The 25,686-nt window shown below is 48.5% G+C and overlaps 1 protein-coding gene across 4 annotated transcripts in view; it reads left to right on the top strand.

Annotated features, from left to right (window-relative positions):
• The window catches only part of LOC145350763 (1-phosphatidylinositol 4,5-bisphosphate phosphodiesterase beta-4-like), a 451,544-nt gene that overhangs the window by 179,863 nt on the left and 245,995 nt on the right, over positions 1-25,686 (top strand). For 2 of the 4 annotated variants that reach the window (XM_080200037.1, XM_080200034.1), the window contains exon 5: positions 24,895-25,056. The exons of 1 other annotated variant lie outside the window; for it this stretch is intronic. The gene's annotated coding sequence lies outside the window, so the exon portion shown is untranslated. Of the gene's footprint in view, positions 1-22,228; positions 22,415-24,894; positions 25,057-25,686 lie in introns of those variants that run through there. One more of the 4 variants, XM_080200035.1, reaches the window with a different exon arrangement.

Genomic DNA, 25,686 nt, shown 5'->3' with positions numbered 1-25,686 from the left:
TGGTCATCAGTAGATTCTTAATTCCAGATATTTTTTATAGAATTCGAATTCCACCCCCTGCTGTGGCGAGATTCGAACCCGGATCTTCAGAACATTAGCAAACTTTCTGGATTAATAGACTAGCGATAATATCATGAGACCATCTCTTATTCCCCTTTTAAAAACTCGTATGGAGAATAGGTATCCTGTGTGATCATTTTAAGAGTGAGGCATTGCTGACTGTCACTGGAAAATGTAATTACTAGTCACTTGAAAGAACTGTCTATAAGAGTAGAATGGTGGCACAGTGGGTTAGCACTGCTGCCTCACAGCACCAGGGACCCGGGTTCAGTTCCAGCTTGGGGTCACTGTTTGTGTGGGGGTTGCACGTTCTCCCTGTGTCTGCGTGGGTTTCCTCCCACAGTCTGAAAAATGTGTTGGTCAGGTAAATTGGCTGTGCCAAACTCTGCCTTAGCGTACCCGAACAGGCGCCAGAGTGTGGCAACTAGGGGATTTTCACATGGCTTCATTGCAGTGTTAATGTAAGCCTACTTGTGACGCTAATAAATACATTTTAAACTAAGATTAGAATGTGGCTTCCTGAATAGTCCTGGATCTGAGCCATTCACAAGTGGAGCGCATGATGATTAGTCACACTCTTACACCTAGCACCCTCCCACATCCTTGTTAAGGTCTAATCTTCCCAAGCAAATACACCACAGTTAACTCAAACAGAGAGGAATGAAACCGAGTTACATATCCGCCGCAGAACTTCCCAAAGTCCAGTGTTTTGTCTGGATCCGGGAGTTTCAGGAAGTTCCTCACATCCGTGTTTCCACGCTGAAAACTTTGCTCCCGAGTTCATGCTGGGACTTTATTGAGTTCATCCTCATAGAATCCCGACAGCTCAGAAGGAGGCCATTCGACCCATCGGCCCTGCACCGCCCACAACCCTGACCAGGCCCGATTCCCGCATCCCCATGCGTCTACCCTAGCTAGTCACTAAGGGGCAATTTAGCACGGCCAATCTACCTAACCCACATATCTTTGGAGTGTGGGAGGAAACCGGAGCCCCCCCCAACCAGAGGAAACCCATGCAGACACGATGAGAACGTGCGGACTCCGCATAGTGACCCAAGCCGGGAATCGAACCCGGGTCCTTGGCGCTGTGAGGCAGTAGTGCTAACCACTGTGGCACCGTGCCATTCAGCTTTATACCTAATGTACTTTCACCAACAGGCATGACTGGACAGGAACTCAGAAATGGATGATGAATATCACTTTATTATTCATTGAATTACACGAGTTATTTTTTGAAAAGCTTTTTAAAAAGTATAATGTAAAATATTACTCAGGTGTACAGACTAAACGGATTATGTTTTGAGACTTTCACTTTGCTACTCATTGGTTTTATGGTCAAATTAATCTAAGTGATGAATATTATGGAACTTTATATATTCCCAAACCTCATGGGCTGAACATACCTGGTTCCAGATTAGACCAGAGCATTCAGAAAGTTTCAGGTTGTTTTTGTTCATTCGTGGGACATGGACGTCGCTGGCTGCCCAGCATTTATTGCCCATCCCTAGTTACCCTGAAACTGAGTGACCCACTAGGCCATTTCAGAGGGCAGTTGAGAGTCAACCACATTGCTGTGGCTCTGGAGTCACATGTAGGCCAGACCAGGTAAGGACGGCAGATTTCCTTCCCTAAAGGGCATTAGTGAACCAGATGGGTTTTTCCGACAGTGGGTTTCATGGTCATCAGTAGATTCTTAATTCCAGATTTTTTTCATTGAATTCACATTCCACCATCTGCTGTGGCGGGATTCGAACCCGGGTCCCCAGAACATTAGCTGAGTTTCTGGATTAATAGTCTCGTGATAATACCGCAGCTTATGTCACCATCTGTGCGGAGTTTGCACGTTCTCCCCGTGTCTGCGTGGGTTTTCTTTGGCTGCTCCGATTTCCTCCCATAGTCCAGAGATGTGCAGAATAGGTGGATTGGCCGTGCTAAATTGCCCCTTAGCGGCGAGGAGACTAGCTAGGGTAGATGCACGGGGTTATGAGGATGGGGCCTGGGTGGGATTGTGGTCGGTGCAGACTCGGTGGGCCGAATGGTCTTCTGTACTGTAGGATTCTGTGAATCTATGTACGATGCCAGTTGGGTACTTATTTTTCCAGAATTGTAACGTGCGAGTTGTGGAAAGATTAGCCGTCGTCATGGAATCATACAGTGCAGAAGAGGCCCTTCGGCCCATCCAACCTGCGCCAGCACGCGAGGAACACCTGACCTCCCACCTATTCCCATTTCCCAGCACCTTGGCCCATAGTTTTGAAATGTTATGACCTCTCAGGTGCTCATCCAGGCGCTTTTTAAAGGGTCTGAGGCATTCTGCCCCTACCACCCTCTCAGGAGGTGCATTTCAGACCATCACCACCCTCTGGGTAAACCCCCACCCCATGAAACCTCCTGCCCCTCACCTTGAACCTATGCCCTCTCGTGACTGACTCTTCAACTAAGGGGAACAGCTCCCTATCCACTCTGTTCACGTCCCTCATAATCTTGTACACCTCGATCAGGCCCCGTTGTTGTAGAAAAATTCTGTTGTTATTATTATTCTGTCACTTCTCGTAAGCACAGCATGCCTTTGGCTACGGCATAGAATTTTATATCAGCCTTACCTACGCCAACCCAAAAATATTGGTCTGTTTGACGCTAAACAAACCAGAGTCGCTGCCATTTTCCTATTTGTCAGGGCTGGGTTTAGTGCCACAGAGCTCGTATGTAATATTTGGAAAGCAACAAACAAGTTTGTCTTGGCAAAAGAGAAGGTGCTGGAAAATCTCAGCAAGCCTGGCAGGAGAGAAAAGCACTTCCAGATGACCCTTTATCAAAGCTAAAAGGCTTAGAAAATGGGAGATATTTATACTGCAGGGTGAGGGAATGAAAAGTGAGTCGTAGCTCAGAAAAACAAGGGGAAAGGCTGCTAATGGCAGCCCACAGGAAGAAGTCTCACAACACCAGGTTAAAGTCCAACAGGTTTATTTGGAATCACGAGCTTTCGGAGCACTGCTCCTTCATCAGGTGAGTGGAGAGGTTTCACAAACACGGCATATATAGACAGAGACAATTGCCAGTGATTACCTAATTCTTCAAATACATGAAGCATTATCTGAAAAGATTCACATTCCAATCATTATCTCGCAATTTGTGTCTTTGTCAATTTGTGGGGCGGCACGGTAGCACAGTGGTTAGCACTGCTGCTTCACAGCTCCAGGGACCTGGGTTCGATTCCTGGCTCGGGTCACTGTCTGTGTATGGTTTGCACATTCTCCTCGTGTCTGCGTGGGTTTCCTCCGGGTGCTCTGGTTTCCTCCCACAGTCCAAAGATGTGCGGGTTAGGTTGACTGGTCATGCTCAAATTGCCCTTAGTGCCCGGGATTAGCGGGTAAATGTGTAGAGATATGGGGATAGGGCCTGGGTGGGATTGTGGTCGGTGCAGACTCGATGGGCTGAAGGGCCTCTTTCTGCACGGTAGGAAAGCTCGTGATTACAAATAAACCTGTTGGACTTTAACCTGGTGTTGTGAGACTTATGACTGTGCCAACGCCAGCATCTCCACCTCAGTCCGCAGCGAGAATAGAAGGTGTAAATGACCAAAGGGCAGAGAAGCTGAAATCAGAGGGTGAACTGTGACAGATGAAGATGTGGGGAGAGGGGAGGAGATGGGTTGGGGAGAGGTAAAATTGAGAAGCGGGGGAAAGGGGGAGAAAAGGGGGATGAAATAGGGGGAAAGAGTGGGTGAAAAAGAAAAATAAAGAAAGACAATATAGAAATAAAATGTAGAGAACAGGTAAAAATTAAATAAAATGAAAACAAAGGGGTCGATATGATGGGTTGTGGCTCTAACTGATCTGGAACAATTCAAGGATTGTATTCACTGGAGTTTAGAAGAGTGAGAGGGAATCTCATAGAAATTTAGAAAATTCTAACAGGGTTAGACAGGGTAGATTCAGAAAGAATGTTCCCAGTGATGGGGGAGTCCAGAACTAGAGGGTCATAGTTTGAGGATAAGGGGTAAACCTTTTAGAACTGAGGTGAGGGGAAGTTTCTTCATCCAGAGGGTGGTGAATGTGTGGAAATCACTACTACAGAATGTAATTGAGGCCAAAACATTGTCTGATTTCAGGATGAAATTATGATGCGGAGATGCCAGCATTGGCATAGGGTGGCCACAGTAAGAATTCGCACAGCGCCAGGCTAAAGTCCAACAGGTTTATTTGGAACTACGAGCTTTCGGAGCACTGCTCCTTCATCAGGTGAGTGTGAATCCCACTCACCTGAAGAAGGAACTATGTTCCAAAAGCTCGTGATTCCAAATAAACCTGTTGAACTTTTCAACCTGGTGTTGTGAGACTTCTTAAGATGAAATTGGATATAGCTCTTGGGGCTAAAGGGATCAAGAGATATTGGGGAGGGGGAAGACCAGGATATTGAATTTGATGACCAGCCATGATCAAAATGAGTGACGGAGCAGGCTCGAAGGGCAGCGGTTCGAGAAGGCAGCTCACCACCACCTCAAGGGGCAACTAGGGGTGGGCAGTAAATGCTGGCCCAGTCAGCGACGCCCATGTCCCACGAATGAATGAAAAAAACAAGATGTTGACGTGCACCCAGCAGAGCAAACACCATTGGGCTTAAATGGAGAAACAGGGTTCAGGAAGCAAGGTGAATAAAAATCGGGCCTGGATTCGCCGCCCTGGTTTGTTTGACTTTTAAAAACTGGCAGCGAACCCACTGACAACACCTGTGGAGCAGGAAGATCAACAGCAGAATGGGATGGCTTTATTGTCGTCACGGCAGAACACCTTTAACAAACTGAGCAACTTAGATAAATATCAGGGGAATAGCGAGCGATCGAGAGGGAGAGAAATTGCTGGTGCCCAGCCACAATTCATGCTTTCCTCGGACAGGGATCGATACTGCAGAAGGAGCAGAGGCTTTGACGTGTAGGATGTGCTTTGTTTTTGTTCCGTCTAAGTGCTCCTGTGCTATTTCGTGTCTGCCGCGTAGGTTGGAAACTGTTGTCGACGCGAAAGGTTGAGTCCAGGAGACATTAAACGGATGATTTGTTTAGTAGGACAGGATACCAATCCAAAGACGTGTAGCTTGGGTGGATTGGCCATGCTAAATAGCCCCTCAATGTCAGGGGGGGACTAGCTAGGGGCAATGCGTGGGGTTCGGGGGATAGGGCCTGGGTGGGTTTGGTGCAGATTCACTGGGCCAAATGACCTCCCTCTGCACTGCAGGATTGTATAGATTTTATGGATAGTTGCAGCATTGAAGGAGGAGCATCCTCCAGGAAAACTTCCGTTTGCCCACCCTTTCCCCACCTGACCCTGCAGATCCCAACCCCCTTCCCCACCCCACCCAGTTGATTATCCAGCTCCCATTTGAATGCCAGAATCTGCTTCCCAGTCGGGCAGTGCATTCCGATGGCACAACCGTCAGCGCTGCTGCCTCACAGCTCCAGGGACCCGGGTTCGATTCCCGCCTCGGGTCACTGACTGCGCGGAGTTTGTGCGTTCTCCCCGTGTGTCTGTGCGAGTTTTCTCCGGGTGCTCCGGTTTCCTCTTTCAGTCCAAAGGTGTGTGAGGTTGGTGGATTGGGCCATGCTAAATTGCCCCTGGTTTTGGGGGGGATGAGCAGGGTAAATATGTGGTGTTGCGGGGATAGGGTGGGATTGTTGTTGGCGCAGGCTGGATGGGCCAAAGAGCCTCCTTCTGTACTGCAGGGATTCTATGATTGCATGCAGATGGAGGGTGAGAAATGAAAGGGGCACGGAATGCCAATTATTCATGGCATCGGGCAGATAAAATGAGCACTGGGCTCAATGAGATGCTAAATTGTCCCTTAGTGTCAGGGTAAATACATGGGGTTATGAGGATAGGGCCTGGGTGTCAGTGCAAGCTTGAATGGCCTCCTTCTGCACTGTAGGGATTCTATGATCATTTTTATTTATAATATGACACATACGTCAAAATGTTGAAGAAATATCTAAAGCGGGCGACTGTGATTTTCTGCTTATATGTTTAAAAATATTGTGCTGTGGGGTCTTCTTTTAAGGATAGGTTTTTGCTTATGTGCTGTATGTGTCCTGCTGTACGTGTTGGCACAAATGAGCTCCAGTAACTAATACATTCTGAGGCGTTTTGTCAGCCGCTGTTTACTTAATCTAATTCTCAGCGGCAGCACCTAGACACAGAGAAGACTCTGGTCCTGGATCAGAAGATGAAAAGCTTTGTATCTCGGGCCTGTTCGAATCCTCTGTACTGTTCCAGGCATTGCAGCCGAGAACCATGCTGAGTAAACGGATTGCTCAGAATATATTTCGGATTTAGTTTACTGGCTGAGGTGTTGTCCCGCTTTTCTTCCCCCCCTCCAAGGCAAGTCTCTGCTGAACTGTCCTCGAGATCGTACTGAGTTTCGTGGCTTTCGTAGGGAAGGAAAGGAGAGGGTGCAGGATGTAGTGTTACAGTCGTAGCTGGGGTGTCGAGAAAGATCAACTTAACGCGAGGTAGGTCCATTCAAAAGTCTGACGGCAGCAGGGAAGAAGCTGCTCTTGAGTCGGTTGGTAGGTGACCTCAGACTTTGGTGTCTTTTTCCCAGCGGCGGAAGAGAGAATGTCCGGGGGGGTGCGTGGGGTCCTTGATTACATTGGCTGCTTTTTTGGGGCAGAGGGAAGTGTAGACAGAGTCAGTGGATGGGAGGCTGGTTCCTTGTGGTCTTGGGCAGAGCAGGAGCCATAACAAGCTCTGATACAACCAGAAAGAATGCTTTTTGTGGTGCATCTGTAAAAGTTGGTGAGAGTCATTGACGGATTTGTACATGTCCATTTCACACAGCGAATTGTCACGAGGGGGAATGTGCTGCCTGAAAGGGCAGGGAAAGCCAATGCCCCGGAACCTTTTGAAAAGGGAAATGGTGCAGACTTGATGGGCTGAAGGGCCTCTTCAGCAGTCTATGGATCTATGATAAGGATTTGAAGTGGAACAATTTGCAGGGCTTATGGGATAAAGAACCGAGAATCTTCCGGATAGTTCTCCCAAAGAGCCGGCTCAAGACATGAAAGCATTTGTGTGCTGAATGGCAAATGGCATGTTGGCCTTCATTCTGAGAGGTTTCAAGAACAGGAACAGGGATGTGTTCTTACAATTATACAGGGCCTTGGTGAGGCCGCACCTAGAGTACCGTGTGCAGTTTTGGTCTCCTTTCCTGAGGAAGGATGTTCTTGCTCTGGAGGGAGCGTAGCGAAGGTTTACCAGGCGGACTCCAGGGATGGTGGGACTGATGTATGAGGAGAAATTGACTAGGTTAGGATTGCTGTCACCGGAGTTCGGACAAATGAGGAGGGATCTCACAGAGACTTATAAAATTCTAACAGGGCTAGACAGGGCAGATGCAGGGAGGATGTTTCCGATGGTGGGGGCAGTCCAGAACCAGGGGTCACAGTCTGAGAATTCGGGGTAGACCATTAGGGACAGAGATGAGGAGACCTTTCTTCACCCAAAGAGTGGTGAGCCTTTGGAATTCATTACCACAGGAAGTAGTTGATGCCAAAACATTGAATGTATTCAAGAGGCAGCTGGTTATAGCACCTGGGGCGAACAAGATCACAGGTTATGGGGAGAAAGCAGGATTAGGTTATTGAGTTGGACGATCAGCCGTGATCATGATGAATGGCGGAGCAGGCTCGAAGGGCCAAATGGCCTCCTCATGTTCCTACCTTCTATGTTTCTATGTATCATTCTGTAATTTTACACTGCGCGGGATATGGTTTCAGATGGCGTCAGCCGTCTTGCCTTAAGGGCTACATCGGGGGGAGAGGGTGGACAGGGCGAGGGCTGTTTTCCTCGGAACAGAGGTGGCTGGGGGGGGGGGTGACCTAATTGAGATGTACAAGAGGGGCCCAGACAGGATAGACAGGAAAGACCTCTTTCCCCGAGCAGAGGGGCCAATTACAGAAAGGGAGCGGGGTGGTGGCAGGGTATGGGGCACAGATTTAAGGTGATTGGTGGAAGGATTGGAGGAGGTGTAAGGGGAAAGCTTCGTCACCCAGAGGATGTGGGCATCTGGAGTTCGCTGCCTGGTTTGGTGCTTGAGACACAAACCCTTGACTCATTTAAATAGTGCCTGGATCTGCAGCTGAAGTGCTGTAACCTGCAAAACTTGGGCCACTGTCTGTGCAGAGTCTGCACATTCTCCCCATGTCTGCGTGGGTGTCCTCTGGGTGCTCCGGTTTCCTCCTCCAACCTGAAAGACGTGCTGGTTGGGTGCATTGACCCAAACAGGTGCCGGAATGTGGCTACTAGGGGAATCTCACAGTAACTTCATTGCAGTGTTAATGTAAGCCTTACTTGTGACTAATAAATAAACTTTAAGCTGTGGGCTTGGTGCTGGAAGGCACAATAAGAATCGGCTGCTCAGTCTTTCATGTCTTTTTGGGCTGGCATCGACTCCTTGGGTTGAATGGCCTCTTTCTGCACCGAAACCTTTCTGTGGTTCTGTGACATTCCGAATGTGTGATCCCAGCCTTCCCATTCAGAACGTTTGGGCCTCAGTATAAAGGTTTAGTTTAGTTTGTTTATTAGCGTCACATTAACACCGCAGTGAAGTTACTGTGAAAATCCTCCAGGCCGTGACACTCCAGTGCCTGCTCGGATACACCGAGGGAGAATTTAGCTTGGCCGATGCATCTAACCAGCACGTCTTTGGAGTGTGGGAGGAAACCGGAGCACCCGGAGGAAACCCATGCAGGCAAGGGGATAACATGCAGTCTCCACATAGACGGTGATGCAAGACCAGAATTGAACCCAGGTCCCTGGCGCTGTGAGGCAACAGTGCTAACCACTGTGCCACTGTGTGCCAATGCCTGGGACCTGAAGCTATCTGTTATGGCCTACCACAGCCCTGTGTATGATCAGTTGACCCAGCATGGCACAACTGGGGGGGGGGTGATGAAATAGTGGTATTGTTGCTAGACTATTAATCCAGAAACTCAACTGATGTTCTGGGACCAAGGTTCGAATCCCACCACGCCAGATGGGGAAATTTGAATTCAGTGAGAAGAAACTGGAATTAAGAACCTACTGATGACCATGAAACCATTGTCGATTGTTGAAAAAGCCCATCTGGTAATGTCCTTTAAGGAAGGAAATATACCGTCTTTACCTGGCCTTGCACTAAAGGAGAACTTAGCACGGCCAATCAACCTAATCAGCACATCTTTGGACTGTGGGAGGAAAATGGAGCACCCGGAGGAAACCCACTTAGATATGGGGAGAACATGCAAACTCCACACAGACTCATGGTGGCACAGTGGTTAGCATTGCTGCCTCACAGCGCCAGGGACCCAGGTTCGATTCCTGGTTCGGGCCCCTGTCTGCATGTTCTCCCCATGTCTGCATGGGTTTCCTCTGGGTGCTCCAGTTTCCTCCCACAGTCCAGAGATGTGCAGATTAGGTGAACTGGCCGTGCTAAATTCTCTCTCAGCGTCCCAGGACAGGAGTGTGGCGACTCGGGGATTTCCACAATAATTTAATTGCAATGTTAATATGAGTCATAAAAAAGTAAACTTTAATAAACCTAAGCCGGGAATCGAACCTGGGTCCCTGGTGCTTTGAGGGACAGCAGTGCTGGTCACAGTGCCACACTTGCATACAAACTGTCAAAATTGTACTCATGTAAGGTCACCCACCTGAAACGTGGGCTGGGGTTTTCCGACCTCGGTGGGGATTCTCCAGTCCCGCTGCAGTGAATGGAGGTTTGGGCTGAGCGCCAAATTCTCCGTTCCCGCTGACAGCGGTGATGGGGCTTGCGAGCCTGGAGAATCCCGGCCGTTAACTCTGTTACTCTCCCCACTGCCAGCTCTGCTGAATGTGTCCAGCATTTTCTGTTCTTAATACACCTCGGCAGTATTTTGCTTCTCTTTGGCGGATGAGGAGGCCAAAGATTGAGAAGGTCACCTTGTTGAATTGGAGATGGAAACCAACAGAGCCGTTATCACCGTTAACTGGTGAAGGATAGACTCAGTTCATTATATTTTCACGCTAAACTGATGTCAGTTGTATGAAACTTGGGTTGCTTTAGCCTAATGCCTGATGTTAAACAGACTCGATCGTGGCAGAAAATTGGATAGATCACTCAGACACAAAGGAGAAACCGTTTACTGTTTGGAAATTTGATGATTATAAGCAGACGTGGTATGAAATATGAAGGTTAATCATCTTAAGCAAGTGGAATCTCTACAGTGCAGAAGGAGGCCATTCAGCCCATCAAGCCCGTACAATCCCACCCAGGTCCTATTCCCATAACCCCACATATTTTTGATTTCGTTCATTATTGTCATGTGTATAACATACATTGAAAAGTATTGTTTCTTGTGCACTTTACAGACAAAGCATACCGTTCATAGAGAAGGAAAGTGGGGAGTGCAGAATGTACTGTTACAGTCATAGCTAGGGTGCAGAGAAAGGTCAACTTAATGCGAGGTAGGTCCATTCAAAAGTCTGATGGCAGCAGGGAAGAAGCTGTCCTTGAGTCAGTTGGTACGTGACCTCAGACTTCTGTATCTTTTTCCTGATGGAAGGGAGAATGTCCGGGGTGTGTGCGGTCCTTGAATTTTCAACTGTTCTTATCCTGCCAATCTCCCTGACATTAAGGCACAATTTAGCACGGCCAACCAACCTAACCTGCACACCTTTGGACTGAGGGAGGAAATCGGAGCACCCGGAGGAAACCCACACAGACATGGGGAGAATGTGCAAAATCCACACAATCAGTCACTCGAGGCCAGAGTTGAACTCGGGTCCCTGATGCTGCGAGGCAGCAGTGCTAAGCACTGTGTCATCGTACTGCATTGATGCCTGCTCCCTTGGGAAGACTTTTTAAGAAGTTTTAATACGCCTGGAACACAGTATGGAAATAATGGAAATTGTATTTTAGAATCAGAGAATCCACGCAGTACAGAAAGAGGCCATTCAGCCCATCGAGTTTCACCATCCACAGTCCCTCCCAGCCCCTATCCCTGTAACCCCACCTATTTACCCTGCTAGTCCCCCTGGCCAAAGTGGCAACTTAGCATGACCAATCCACCTAACCCGCACATCTTTGGACTCTTATGGTAAAAATGTGAGGAGTTACAGGGATAGGGTGGCAGAGTTTGGGGTCCCGGTTTCGATTCCCGGATTGTGTGGAGTTTACATATTTTCCCCGTCACGCCCCTCCAATCCATTCAGCATCCTGACTCGGAAATATATTGCTGTTCCTTCGCAATGGCTGGGTGGGTTTCCGCCGGGTGCTCCAGTTTCCTCCAAAGATGTGCGGGTTAGGTGGATTGGCCGTGCTAAATTGCCCCTTAGTGTCAGGGTGACTAGCTAGGGTAAATACACGAGATTATGGGGATAGGGCATGGGTGGGATTGTGGTCAGTGCAAACTCGATGGGCCAAATAGCCTTCTTTTGTGGTGTAGGATGTTATGATTCTGAGTAAGATACTCAGTCAGAATTGGTGCAGAACTGTCTGCACTTTTGAGGTTCCATCATTCAGTGAGACTGCAGAGTGAGCAGTGAAGATAGGAGATTACATTGAAGGAAGCGTTAAAACTGCTATCTGACCTGGAATGAGTGTCTGGGGCCTTGGGTGGGCAGGTGAGAGGACAAGCCTGCCTTTGCCGAGAAAGGGAACCAAGTGTGAGGGGTGTAGAGGAAGGGGCCAGGGTGTCACAGAGGGGCCAGAATCTTTGACGGGGAAGGGAAGGTGTGTCTGGCGCTGGTAACTATAATTGCTCCTGCTGTCAGAACTGTAAACGGTAACTGCACACCACTCTGAGAGGACCTAACTGCGCAAGATATTAACGAGGCACTGCTCGCTTACTGAACTTTATTGTAAAGCTGCCAGAATAGTGCAGAGAGTAAACTAACTGCAGTTAGAAAGGATCACATGGTGGAAGGAAAATGCAGTTTAAAAGGGGCAAATTACTGAACAAACACTTGTTCCTGCCCAAGGGAGGAGGGGAAGCTGGAACCTCCACAGGAGGCCATTCAGCCCACAATCCCACCCAGGCCCTATCCCCCATAACCCCATGCATTTGCCCTAGCTGGTTCCCCTGAGACTAAGGGGCAATTTAGCATGGCCAATCCACCGAACCCGCACACCTTTTAGGAGTGTGGGAGGAAACCGGAGCACCCGGAGGAAACCCATGAAGACACGGGGAGAAGGTGCAAACTTCCGCACAGTCAGTGACCGAGGCTGGAATTGAACCTGGGCCCCTGGCGCTGTGAGGCAGCAGTGCTATAACCGCCGTGCTGCATATATATGAATATATAATGTGTGTATCACAGAGCCAATGTTGGAAAATGGAAGGATTTTCAACAATTCCGCTTTTGCCGCACAGCCAGAGATTACTGCTGGCTGTGTCTGTGATCAGACGCTGGTGGCCTGCTCAAGCTTGACTGGGGCAGTGAGCTAGTGGTTTGAGTTAAGAATGAATCTTGGATAAGGGATTTTTAACACCTGCCTGGGTTGAGGCCTCCGCTAAGCGATCGAGCGAGAAAATTGGGGAACTTTCAACAAAGAAAAATTGCTTCTTCTGCAGTTAACCAGAATGGCAAACGCTGGGTAAAGCCACAGAATCCCAATAATGCAGAAGGAGGCCTTTCGGCCCATCGAGTCTGCACCGACCGCAATCCCACCCAGGCCCGATCCCCATGTATTTACCCTAGCTGGTTGCCCAGACACTAAAGGCAATTTTGCACGGCCAGTCTACCTAACCGGCATGTCTTTGGACTGTGGGAGGAAGCCGGAGCACCCGGAGGAAACCCACGCCCACACGGGGAGAACGTGCAGTCTCTGCACAGATGGTGACCCGAGCCGGGAATCGAACCTGGGTCCTCGGTGCTGTAAGGAGTGCTAACCACTGCACCACTGTGCTGCCCAGTGGGCCTGGGAGAAACAGAGTTAATGTTTTGAGTCCAATATGATGTTTCTTCGGAACCGAAGAGGGTTCGGGTTGTGAGGGATTGTATAGTTGGAGAAGAGACAGAGGAGGAGGTGCAGAATGGGACATCAGCGATGGGTCAGAGTTCAGGAGAGCTTGACAAAGATGTCATGGTTACTAGACTGAGGGATTTTTAATGGTGGCATTAAGGACTCAAGAAATGCTGATACGCGATAGTTAATTGCCTCTTCCCAGAATACCGCTGTATTATTTACAAATGATTTCCAGACAGTTTATCCATTTTAATGGCAAATTTACAGCCTGCAGTGTACGGTTATCTTTAATGTCCACTGCTGTCCCACTTTCTCATTTTCCATTTCTTTGGGTCTGAATTGTCCCGAGAATCCTTTATTGTTATTAAGGTGATCTTGGCAGACAGTGTGGTTGCAGCAGGCAGACACTTTCAATGACGCTGTCATTGTGGAAAGGTCACCCTTATTCGTACATTTGAGTTTTGGCGCTCCTGCTCCAGCTTCCAGAGGGAAATAGCGATTGGAGACACAAGGTTCGATTTGGATTTACTGCTGAACATGGTACTTTCACTGCCTTGGAGAAGATTGCACCTGTTTGTCACATCTCGCGTGATATTGTAGGCACAGTACAAATTAAGCAAAGTAATCAGTAATGTAACAATTTTGCGAGATTATTTCCTCACTCTCCCCCCGTCTCACTCTCTCATGCTCTTCCCCCCCTCGCTCTCTCTCCCCCCGTTGCTGTCTCCTCCCGTCACTCTCTCTCCCCACTGTTGCGCTCTCTCCCCCCGTCGCTCTCTACCCCTGCTGTTCTCTTCTCCCGTCGCTCTCTTCCCGTCGCTCTCTCTCTCCCCTCATCACTCTCCCCTCCGTCGCTTTCTCCCCTGTCGCTCTCTCCCCCCCCGTCGCTCTCTCTCCCCCCCCCCGTCGCTCTCTCCCCCCCCCGTCGCTCTCTCCCCCCCCCGTCGCTCTCTCGCCCCCCCCGTCGCTCTCTCCCCCCCCCGTCGCTCTCTCCCCCCCCCAGTCGCTCTCTCCCCCCTGTCGCTCTCTCCTCCCCCGTCGCTCTCTCTCCCCCTCATTCCCTCACTTCCTCATCCCTTCCCTCGCTCCCCCTTCCCTCGCTCCCTCTCTGTCTGAGAGCTTGCAGTGGGTGACTAATTGCCAAGTGTTTGAGTGAGAGTGAAGGTGGTTACCCCACCCCGCAGTGCCTGACGATGTCACCATGGTTTGATGTGTGGAGTCTCAGCAAGCCGTTATTTAAAATATTCAAACGGCAGTAATGTGTTTGACAAGAAGTCAGGCAGCGTCTGTGGGGGAGGGAAATGGTGCAAAGGTTTCATTTGAAACCCTTTCAAGTCTGCTTAACTTGCCAAGAGCCTAATTTAAACAGCTTTGCGATCCTCTTTGTTATGTAACGTTGCAGTGCCCTGTATTAATAAAATCATGAATTATACCTTTCCTAAAAAAAGAACTGCATCCAGCTGAGATTAAAGCTGGAGGATACGACAGATCGGAGCCAATAATGTTATTATTAAGGGGCGGCACTGTGGTTAGCACTGCTGCTTCACAGCACCAGGGAGCTGGGTTTGATCCCAGCCTCGGGTCACTGTCTGTGTGGAGTTTGCAGATTCTCCCCGTGTCTGCGTGGGTTTCCTCCGGATGCTCCAGTTTCCTCCCACACTCCAAAGATGTGCAGTTTAGGCTAATTTGCCCCTTAGTTTAGGGTAAATATGTGGGGTTACGGGGATAGGGCCTAGGTGGGATGGTTGTCGGTCCAGGCTCAATGGGCCAAATGTCCCCCTTCTGCACTGTAGGGATTCTATGATTCGATTCTATTCTATTTTTCCGTAAATCAGAAAATCCTGATGCATTCGGAATTCTGAAAGAGGTGCTGGTTAGGTGTGTTGGCCATGCTAAGTTCTTCCTCAGTGATTTAATTTGATTTATTATTGTCGCATGTATTAGCATACAGTGAAAAGTATTGTTTCTGGGGCGCTATACAGACATAGCATACCATTCATGGAGAGGGAAAGGAGAGGGTGCAGAATGTGGTGTTACAGTCATAGCTAGGGTGTAGAGAAAGATCAGCTTAATGCGAGGTAGGTCCATTCAAAAGTCTGACAGCAGCAGGGAAGAAGCTGTTCTTGAGTTGGTTGGTACGTGACCTCAGACTTTTGTATCTTTTTCCCAGAAGAAGGTGGGAGAGAGAATGTCCGGGGTGCGTGGGGTCCTTAATTATGCTGGTCGCTTTGCTGAGGCAGCGGGAAGTGTAGGGGGAGTAACGGGAGTGTGGCCACGAGGGGATTTTCACAGTAGCTTCACTGCAGTGTTAATGTAAGCCTGCGACTATTAAATAAACTTAGCTGTGATTTTATTTTATCGGTGCGTTTTCAGGAATATACAGCTTTTCGTGTTAATTTATGCATTATTTTCTTCGAATTATTTTTCCAATGTATGAGGTACTGATGGCAATTAATAAGTGTTGGGGCAAGTGTGTGCTTGCCACACAAAGCATTGAGTTTTGTCAATACTGTGTTCGTTTTCACAAGTGAAAGGATTGTTTTTATAATAAATGTGGAGCGATTTTTATTGATCCTGCTGTGAGTATGTTCTGCGAAGCTGCTCTAACCTCCACTTGCGTTTAGAACTCGTTTTTGTCGCTGAGCCGTAATCATGAATTAATTTAATTACCATTTTAATAGTTCTAAATTTATACTCATATAACAGCATAAGCTTATGGATCAGGAGTAGCCCATATCATTTAGGTGGCACAGTGGTTAGCACTGCTGCCTCACAGCGCCAGGGACCCAGGTTCAATTCTGGCCTTGGATGACTCTCTGCGTGGAGTCTGCACATTCTCTCCGTGTCTGCATGGGTTTCCTCTGGATGCTGTGGTTTCCTCCCACACTCCAAAGATGTGTTAGTTAGGTGGACTGACCATGATAAATTGCCCCTTAGCATCAGGGGGACGAACTAGGGTAAATATGTGGGGATAGGGCCTGGGTGGGATAGTGGTCAGTGCAGACTCGATGGGCCGAATGGCCTCCTTCTGCACTGTAGGGATTCTATGATTCTCGTAATGGCTTATCCTCTATCAATGGTACGTCTGCCTTTCCAATTTTGCTTCCCTTGGTATCCAACAATCTATAAATCTAACTCTTGACTGCACCCGCTTACTGAGAATCCCTCTGGGGCCAGTCCCACAGGTCTATAAACCTTGGAGTCAAGACCCTTCTCCTCATCTCAGTCCAAGATAAGTCCGAGACTTGTCCTGAGACTGTGATTCTGTGTTCACGACTCTCCAGTTGAGGGTAACAGCCTCGCGCTATTATCTTCTGGATTTTATTTGCCTGTTGGAATGTGTGATATAAAGTGGATTATTCAGTGAGCAGTGAAATCTGTTAGTTGTCCGTTGACCGGGCTGATGGTAACTCATTCTCAACCCTCATATTCCCGGATGCATCATTGTGGAATAAACCCATCAGCTTCACAAAGAGCCTGATTGCAGAATAAATGGAAGAAATTTATTTCCAGTCATGCGAGCCTCTCTCTCCCTCTGTCTCTCTGTTTTTCACTCTCTGTTACTGTCTCTGTCTCTGTCTCTTTTTGTCTCTGTCACTCTTTATCTCTATCTCTATTTTTATCTCTCTCTCTGTCTCTACCTCTCTCTGTTTCTTTCTCTGCTTCACTCTCTCTGTCTCTCTCTCTGCCTCTGTCTGTCTGTCTCTCTCTCTCTCTGTCTCTCTCTCTCTGTCTCTCTCTCTCTGTCTCTCTCTCTCTCGCTTCATCTGTCTGTTTCTCTCTTCATCTGTCTGTCTCTGTCTCTTTCTCTCTTTGTCTTTTCTCTCTGCCTCCCTCTTTCTCTCTCCCACTTTCATTTTCTCTCTCTTTCTCTCTCTCCCACTCTCTCTCTGCCTCTCTCACTCTCTGCTCCTCTCTCTCTCTCTCTCCCTTTGTCTCTGTCTCTCTCTCCATCTCTCTCTCTCTGCCTCTCTCTTTCTGCCTCTCTCTCTCTGCCTCTCTCTCTCTGCCTCTCTCTCTCTGCCTCTCTCTCTCTGCCTCTCTCTCTCTGCCTCTCTCTCTCTGCCTCTCTCTCTCTGCCTCTCTCTCTCTGCCTCTCTCTTTCTGCCTCTCTCTCTCTGCCTCTCTCTCTCTGCCTCTCTCTCTCTGCCTCTCTCTCTCTGCCTCTCTCTCTCTGCCTCTCTCTCTCTGCTTCTCTCTCTCTGCCTCTCTCTCTCTGCCTCTCTCTCTCTGCCTCTCTCTCTCTGCCTCTCTCTCTCTGCTTCTCTCTATTGCCTCTCTCCCTCTCCCTCTTTCTCTCTGCCTCTCTCCCTCTCTCTCTGCCTCTCTCCCTCTCTGCCTCTCTTTGCTTCTGTCTCTGCTCTCTCCGTGCTCTTTCTCCCTCTGTCACTCTCTTGCTCTCTCCGTTTTTCTTTCTTGCTCTTTCACTCTGTCTGTCTGTCTCTCTCTCTGCGCCTCTTCTCCTTCTCTCCCACCCCCCCTACCCGCTGCGTCCCCTTGCCCCCACCTCGATGTTTGGAGAAGCAGTGGAAGCCCATTGTCTGGAGTCCTGCCTGAGGCGATTTGAAGAGCACTCGGGCACTTAATTGACCAACATCAGGCCTCCTGTGAGACCAATGACCCCAGAAGGCAGAAGTCCCACCCCTGAGAGCTGCCAGCCGAGTAGGGGTCAAAGCTGTCCAGTGCCAACATGCCACTGGGAATGGTGATGGCTGCCAGTGATGCTATGAGGTCTTGACCAGAGATCAACGCTGGAGGCCTGGACACAGTGGGCTGGGATTATGGGGAAGATTGTCGCTGGTGAGTGGGGGAGGGTATCGGTGTAATGGGGAATGGGGCATGGCTTCCATATCCCCAATCTACTGTTCCTCGTGCCAGATATATTAATTGGGCACTGAGTATCGAGAAACAACCCAAACTCCCATGAGCCAGAAAGCAAACCCAACAATAACAACATTCAAAAGACATCTTGATGGATACAGAAATATAATAGATCTAAGGAAGGATGTGCTGGTCTGGGAAAGGGTCCAGAGGAGGTTGACAAGAATGATCCCTGGAATGAAGAGCTTGTCATATGAGGAACGGTTGAGGACTCTGGGTCTGTACTCATTGATGAGGTGGATAAGGGGGAATCTTACTGAGTGTCCAAAGCCTGGATAGAGTGGACCTGGAGAGGATGTTTCCACCAGGAAAAACTAGAACCAGAGGGCACAACCTCAGGCTAAAGGGAGGATCCTTTAAAATAGAGATGAGGAGGAATTTTTTGAACTAGAGAGTGGTGAATCTGTGGAACTCTTTGCCGCAGAAGGCTGTGGAGACCAGGTCATTGAGTGTCTTTAAGACAGAGATGGATAGGTTCTTGATTAATAAGGGGATCAAGGGAAAAGGCAGGAGAATGGGGATGAGAAAAGTATCAGCCATGATGGAATGGCGGAGCAGACTTGATGGGCCGAATGGCCTAATTCTGCTCCTATGTCTTCTGGTCTAGTAGGAAGGGAATCGAGGAATATGGACCACCTAGAGGCAAGAAAATATTAGGTTAAAGAGGTGTCTTTGTCGGCACAGATTGTTAGGCCGAAGAGCCTGTTCCTGTGCAATTCTTTGTTCTTGTTCGGTGCTTCAGGGGCCATGGGCCACCTCTGCAATTCACATCAAATTCCTGATCCACCATTAAATTTCTGAGAATTCCGGGAGAATTGTCTTCATGGATCAGAGCAACTGACATCCGGATTCCTGGATCAGGCCTTTCCTGCCCCCGAATAAGACAGTTTCCCCAGCGCCGGGAATCCGACACGTTTACCCCCCACCCCAACCGCCCCTGCTCCCCGCCATTGTGGCTGCTCCGAAATGCTCCACTATGGGTGGCACAGTAGCACTGCTGCCTCACAGCGCCGGGGACCCGGCTTTGATTCCCGCCTTGGGTCACTGCCTGTGCGGAGTCTGCGCCTTCTCTCCCGTGTTGGCGTGGGTTCCCTCCGGATGCTCCGGTTTCCTCCCACAGTCTGACGGCCACGCTAAATTCTCCCTCGGTGTCCCCAAACAGTGTGGCGGCTGGGGGGGGGATTTTCACAGTAACTTCATTGCAGCGTTAATGTAAGCCTACTTGTGACACCAGTAAATAACCTTACACTTAAATTCAAGCTCCCTGAGTTGTAGTTTTTTTTCACAGCCTGGTTGGGATATTGGAATTAAATTACTCATTCCGTTAGGTGGCCATTTGCAACAATGGGTGGGAAGATCATGTTTGAACCATTAACTCAAATGTTGGCTGTCCCATTGAATGACACCCTGGAATAATTGTCAACTGCCCGTATCACAGAGCTATGTTCTACTGGGCAGTTTGTGTATACATGAGGAAACTGATTGTTTTCTTGGAAGAACAGGAGCATTGATTGTTCTGTGCTGCCATGTTCTATCAGAGCCTTGTGCTCCATACCTGGGGTCAAACACGTTTAGGATTGGGGAATTTAAAACCTGGAAAACATTGGAAATTAAACCCTATTTGGCATGATGAGAATCTGAGGTTGTCCGTAAGAAATTTGGATCATTATCTGTCTGTGCCGGAGGTGTTGAAGTGGGAACAGTTGGACGGCCTGACGGTGTAAGTCAGAGTCACAACGTTGATTCCCAGATCCGAAGAGCACTCTTCAAGGCAGCGTTGGTCTTCCAAGTTCCATCAGAACTCTGACAAGGGGCCAACCAGATTTGAATTATGAGAAGCACAAGCAGAGTGGGTAGTCAGAGGCTTGTTCCCAGGGTGGCAGTGTCAATTACAAGGGGGCACAGGTTCAAGGTGAGAGGGGGAAAGCTTGAGGGAGATGTGCGAGGGAGGTTTTTTCACACACAGAGTGGTGGGTGCCTGGAACGCGCTGGCAGAGGAGGTGCCTTGAATGGTTTTATTCTCGCTCCATAGATGCTGTCAAAGCTGCTGAGATTTTCCAGCATTTTCATGGAATGCCTGCAGTGCAGCAGGAGGCCATTTGGCCCATCAAGTCTGCACCGACCACAATCCCACCCAGACCCTATTCCCGTAACCCCACATATTTACTCTGCTAAAACACCTGACACGCGGGTTAATTTAGCGTGGCCAATCAACCTAACCCGCACATCTTTTACTGTGAGAGGGAACCGGAGCTCCTGGAGGATATCCACGGAGAATGTGCAGATTCCTCCGCACAGACAGTGACTCTAGCTGGAATTGAACCCGGTCCCTGGCACAGGGAGGCAACAGTGCTAACCATTGTGCCACCGTGTCACCCTTGATTTTCAAGGAATGAAGAAAAGTACTGTACAGGAACAGGCCCTTCGGCTCTCCAAGCCCATGCCAATCATGATGCTCTAACTGAGCTAAATAAAAAACCATCTGTCCTCACTCGGACCATGTCCCTCTATTCCCTCCCTGATTCATGTACCCATCCAAGTGCCTCCTAAATCTCAAATGTGCCTGCTTCCATCATCTTCTCTGGCAGTGCGTTCTAGGCACCCACCGCTCTCTGTATGAAAAACTTTGCCCCACACATCTCCCTTAAACTTTCCCCCTCTCACCTTGAACCTGTGCCCCTGTAATTGACACTTCCACCCTGGGAAAAAATCCTCTAACTATCCGTCTGCCTACGTCTCTCATGATTTTGTAGACCTCTATCAAGTTTCCCCTCAGCCTCCGTCTTTCCAGTGAGAACGATCCCAAGTTTATTCAACCTCTGCTCATAGCCAACACCCTCGAGACCAGGCAACATCCTGGTGAGCCTTCTTTGCACTCTCCCCAAAGCTTCCGCATCCTTCTGGTAGTGTGGTGACCTGAACTGCACCCAGTACTCCAAATGCAGCCTAATCAAGATTTTATATAACTGCAACATAATTTGCCAACCCTTGTTCCACCAAAGTAATATTGGCTTTGGCCATTCCCGGTTTGTCCCTTTGCAGTTTGCCTTCCCCCCCACTTCCACCTCAAGATTAACTGACCAAATATCCAAAGGTCCCAACCAATGAGCTGGAACAAGATTTGATTTGATTTATTATTGTCACATGTATTAGTGTACAGTGAAAAGTATTGTTTCTTGCATGCAATACAGACAAAGAGAAGGAATGGAGAGGGTACAGAATGTAGTGTGACAGTCATAGCTAGGGTGTTGAGAAATATCAACTTAGTGCAAGGTAGGTCTGTTCAAAAGTCTGATGGCAGCAGGGAAGAAGCTGTTCTTGAGTTGGTTGGTACGTGACCTCAGATTTTTGTATCTGTTTCCCGATGGAAGAAAGTGGAAGAGAGAATGTCCGGGGTGCGTGCGATCGTGACTGCTTTTCCAAGGCAGCGGGAAGTGTAGACAGAGGCAATGGATGGGAGGTTGGTTTGTGTGATGGATTGGGCTACATTCACGACCTTTTGCAGTTCCTTGCGGTCTTGGGCAGAGCAGGAGCCATACCAAGCTGTGATACAATCAGAAAGAATGCTTTCTATGGTGCATCTGTAAACGTTAGGGAGAGTTGTAGCGGACATGCCAAATTTCCTTAGTCTTCTGAGAAGGTAGAGGCATTGGTGGGCTTTCGTAACTATAGTGTCGGCTTGGGTGGAGGGGGACCAGGACAGGTTGTTGGCGATCTGGACACCTAGAAACTTGAAGCTCTCGACCATTTTCTACTTTGTCCCCGTTGAACAAGATGCACAAGCGGGGAATTACATTGCCCGTTTCCACAGCTCCAGTGTTCACCCCTTCGAACGTGGAGTCACTAAACAGCACGTAGCAGATCAAATTCCTCTTGCGCTTCTTGTCTCGATCTCCTTTTCATTTTTAACATATATATGACATACTTGTGCAGTGAATCATAAGCGAAGGTAGTTTCATAGCATGGTCTTGTGTCTAAGATAAACAACTGCACCGGCGATTAATTAATATTTAAAGCACGCCATTTGCCGTCGGACATATGTTGAACACTGCAAATCATTTGTCTTTCAAAACTTCTTTTTTTATCTGATGGTGCATAAATCTTAAGGATGTACTGTGGTCGGTTTGTCTAGCAGAGTCTTTGTGATGCAGTCCTGTCTGTATATCATCTCCCGCGATAAATCCACACCCCCCACCCCCCAAACAATTCAGCTTGGGAGTGAGCATTACAGTCAACCTGCAAATCCTGAGCACATTTCTTGAGCACATCCTGATTTGTGGGATAAGAGTGCACTCCAGTCCAATAGTTCACCGCAATCCGCACAGGGGTGGCTCTTGCTTTGTTTGTTGTGCACAAATTAAGGGAGGCATTTATCCTGAGGTGGAGATTACAGTCTGTTGTGCAGTTTGTACATTGTTAGTGTGACCACAAGAGTTCCTCGCGCCTTGTATTTTGGTCTTGTGGCACGGCTCCTGCTCTGGTTCTGACTTGGAGTATTGTTGTGAGTATAATCAAAGCTGCGTCTGTTTTCTTCTCGGGAGCTAAACCCTGGGAAACTGTAGATAAATCTTTGCTTTTCACTTATAGCCGTAACCCCAGCCTGGTAGACTTTTGTTCCACGCAGGCGTCCTTCTAAGAAACACCTTGCCATAAATCTATCGTACACTCTTTCTGGCTCTTGAAACTTCACCTGATCTTATATGCTGTATAGACTTCAGTTGCATGCAATGCGAAATAAATAGGGAGAGCATGTTGCGACTGGTTGGTTTTGCATAATACTGATGAAACATTTTGTTTGTATAATTACCCATCACAGCTCAATTTTCTCTGGCTTCGAGCTGCTTTTAGATAATCTCTGACCAATCTTTGATACATTATTGTCCACGGTGAAAAGTGTGCTTTTCAACATTACTGCTTCCTAATCTGTAGTCCTGTGATGGAGCCTTTGAAACTGCAAGTCGTGTGGGTCACATTTTGGATTGTTAAGGCTTATAAGGGAAAATGAGAAGGTCATCTCATTGATTCTTGGGTGTTGAAACACTCACTGCATCTGCTGCTGATGGGGTCGAGGGGTCAGTAACCAGGGGGCATAGATCTAAGGTACGGGGTAGGAGAAATGGAGGGGGATTTGAGGAAAAACTTCTTCACCCAGAGGGGGTGGAAATCTGGAACTCACTGCCCGAAGGGCTGGAGCCCCTCCCAACATTTAAGTTTGTTTATTATTGTCGCAAGTAGGCTACCGGAGCACCTGGGGGTAAGGCACGCAGCAACGGGGGAGAATATGCAGACTGTGCACAGACAGTGATTCCCAAGACAGGAATTGAACCCAGGTCCCTAGTGCTGTGAGGCAGCAGTGTTAACCACTGTGCCAGGCATTTAAGCAGCATTTAGGTGAGGACTTCAAATGCCATGGCATACAAGGCTACAAACCAAGTGCTAGAAAAGGGGAATTGGAATAGATAGATGCTTGATTACCAGCACAGACACGATGGACTGAAGGGCCTCTTTTCTGCACTGTAATGCCCCATGACCACAACATATATTAGATTTTTACAGATATGGCTTCTCCATAGAGTGGAATATAGCGTTCAATTCTGGTTGCCACACTGCCAGAAGGATGTGGAGACTTTGGAGAGGGTACAGAAAAGATTTACCAGGATGTTGCCTGGTATGGAGGGCATTAGCTATGAGGAGAGGTTGGAGAAACTTGGTTTGTTCTCACTGGAGCGACGGAGGTTGAGGGGCGACCTGATAGAAGTCTACAAGATTATGAAGGGCAGGGACAGAGTGGATAGAAGCTTTTTTCCAGGGTGGAAGAGTCAATTACCAGGGGGCGTAGGTTTAAAGGGGACGTACAAGGTAGTTTTTGTACGCAGAGGGTGGTGGGTGCCTGGAGCTCGCTGCTGGGGGAGGTAGTTGGAAGCAGATACGATAGTGACTTTTAAGGGGTGTCTGGACAAATACATGAATAGGATGGGAATGGAGGGATATGGTCCTCGGAAGGGTAGGGGGTTTTAGTTCAGTCGGGCAGCGTGGGCAGTGCAGGCTTGGAGGGCCGAATGGCCTGTTCCTGTGCTGTAATTTTCTTTATTCTTTATTGTGCCAGTGACAGCTCCATCATTGCAAAAACTAAATTACACTTTTCTCAATTTATTTTCTGTCGAAGTCCTGCCTACTGTTATATGGGGCGGCACGGTGGCATGGTGTTTAGCACTGCTGCCCCACATCACTGGGGACTCGGGTTCGATTCCTGGCTTGGGTCACGATCTGTGTGGCATCTGCACATTCCGTGTCTGTGTCGGTTTCCTCCGGGTGCTCCGGTTTCCTCCTACAGTCCGAAAGACGGGCTGGTTAGATAGATTGGCCATGCCAAATTCTCTCTCGGTGTCCCCGAAGAGGTGGCATCCAGGGCGATTTTCACAGTGATTTAATTGCGGTTTTAACATAAACCTATTTGTGACACTAATAAATAAACTCTAAAACTTTATGTTCATTGGTGCTGTGTGCTACCTCTGCACGGGCGCGGTCAAAGGTTCTGAGGTCAAGCTATCGGAAACTTGCACAAGTTAAAAACTTTCTACAGCTTGCTGTCCTGACAAGGAGGCCTCGTCTGTCAGCCATGGATGTCAGTGTCAGTATCTACAGCGAGCAGTGCGAGGTTAGGAAGTGGCCCTGGAGAACTGTCATTGTCTACGAGCCGAAATTTATATTAATAGTTCTGCCTTGCCATCACACGTCGGGTGGAGTTTGCATTCTCCGTCGCGGCTTTGTGTACAAGCCTACAGCAGGATCTAAAGATTTGTAAACCCAACAGAGCCAGACTGGAGTTAATTTGCAATATGTATCCCAATTCGGACGTGTAGGCTTTATTGCAGTCTCCTCCTCCTCCCGGGCATATCTGGATCCACCCAAATGCAGAAGGGTAAGATATTTTCCGGCATGTATAATGCTGTCATTTTACATGTCCTGCTTTCTATTCAGGTGGCGTTTGCTGTGTGGTTGCTGTCTCCTGCTGCAAGGCAGTGACAAAATTAGACACAGGCTGTAAAATCTCCTCTTGTGTTCCGTTGCGCCGCTGTCGATGTCCTAGCTCCACTGGAAAGCTCCGTCGTTCCAGCAGCTGACAGGGTCGCTGGGGTGGGGGTAAGTTGCTTGAAATATATTTTGCATCGTTCCGGTGTAACTTACAGAATCGTACGTCCCTACCGTGTAGAATGGGGCTATTCAGCCCATCGATCCCGCCCTGACTCCCTAAAGAGTATATTACCCAGGCCCGATCCCCATGACCCCACACGTGGGGGCGGCACAGTGGTTAACGCTGTTGCCTCACAGCACCGGGGACCCGGGTTCAATTCCCGGCTTGGGTCACTGTCTGTGTGGAGTCTGCCTTGAGGATTCAAGTCCATGGGACTATTGCCTATGCAGACCCTGCATGTTCTCTGCGTGTCTGCGTGGGCTTCCTGCAGGTGCTCTGGTTTCCTCCCACAGTCCGAAAGACCGAGCTGGTTAGGTGCATCGCCATGCTAAATTCTCCCTTAACATACCTGAACAAGTGCCAGAGTGTGGCGATTAGGGGATTTTCACAGTAACTTCATTGCAGTGTTAATATAAACCTACGTGTGACTAATAAATAAAAGTTTAACTTTATATCTCATGGTTAATCCCCCTAAGCTCCACCTCTTGGGATGCTAAGGGGCAATTTAGCATGGCCAATCCACCTAACTTGCACATCTTTGGACACTAAGGGGCAATTTAGCATGGCCAATCCACCTA

The sequence above is a fragment of the Carcharhinus amblyrhynchos genome, chromosome 12 (genome assembly GCF_965287045.1).
Source record: "Carcharhinus amblyrhynchos chromosome 12, sCarAmb.v2.hapA, whole genome shotgun sequence".
NCBI lineage: Eukaryota > Metazoa > Chordata > Chondrichthyes > Carcharhiniformes > Carcharhinidae > Carcharhinus > Carcharhinus amblyrhynchos.
The sequence above is the reverse complement of the archived record's forward strand: the minus strand, read 5'-3'. Positions and strand labels throughout refer to the sequence as shown.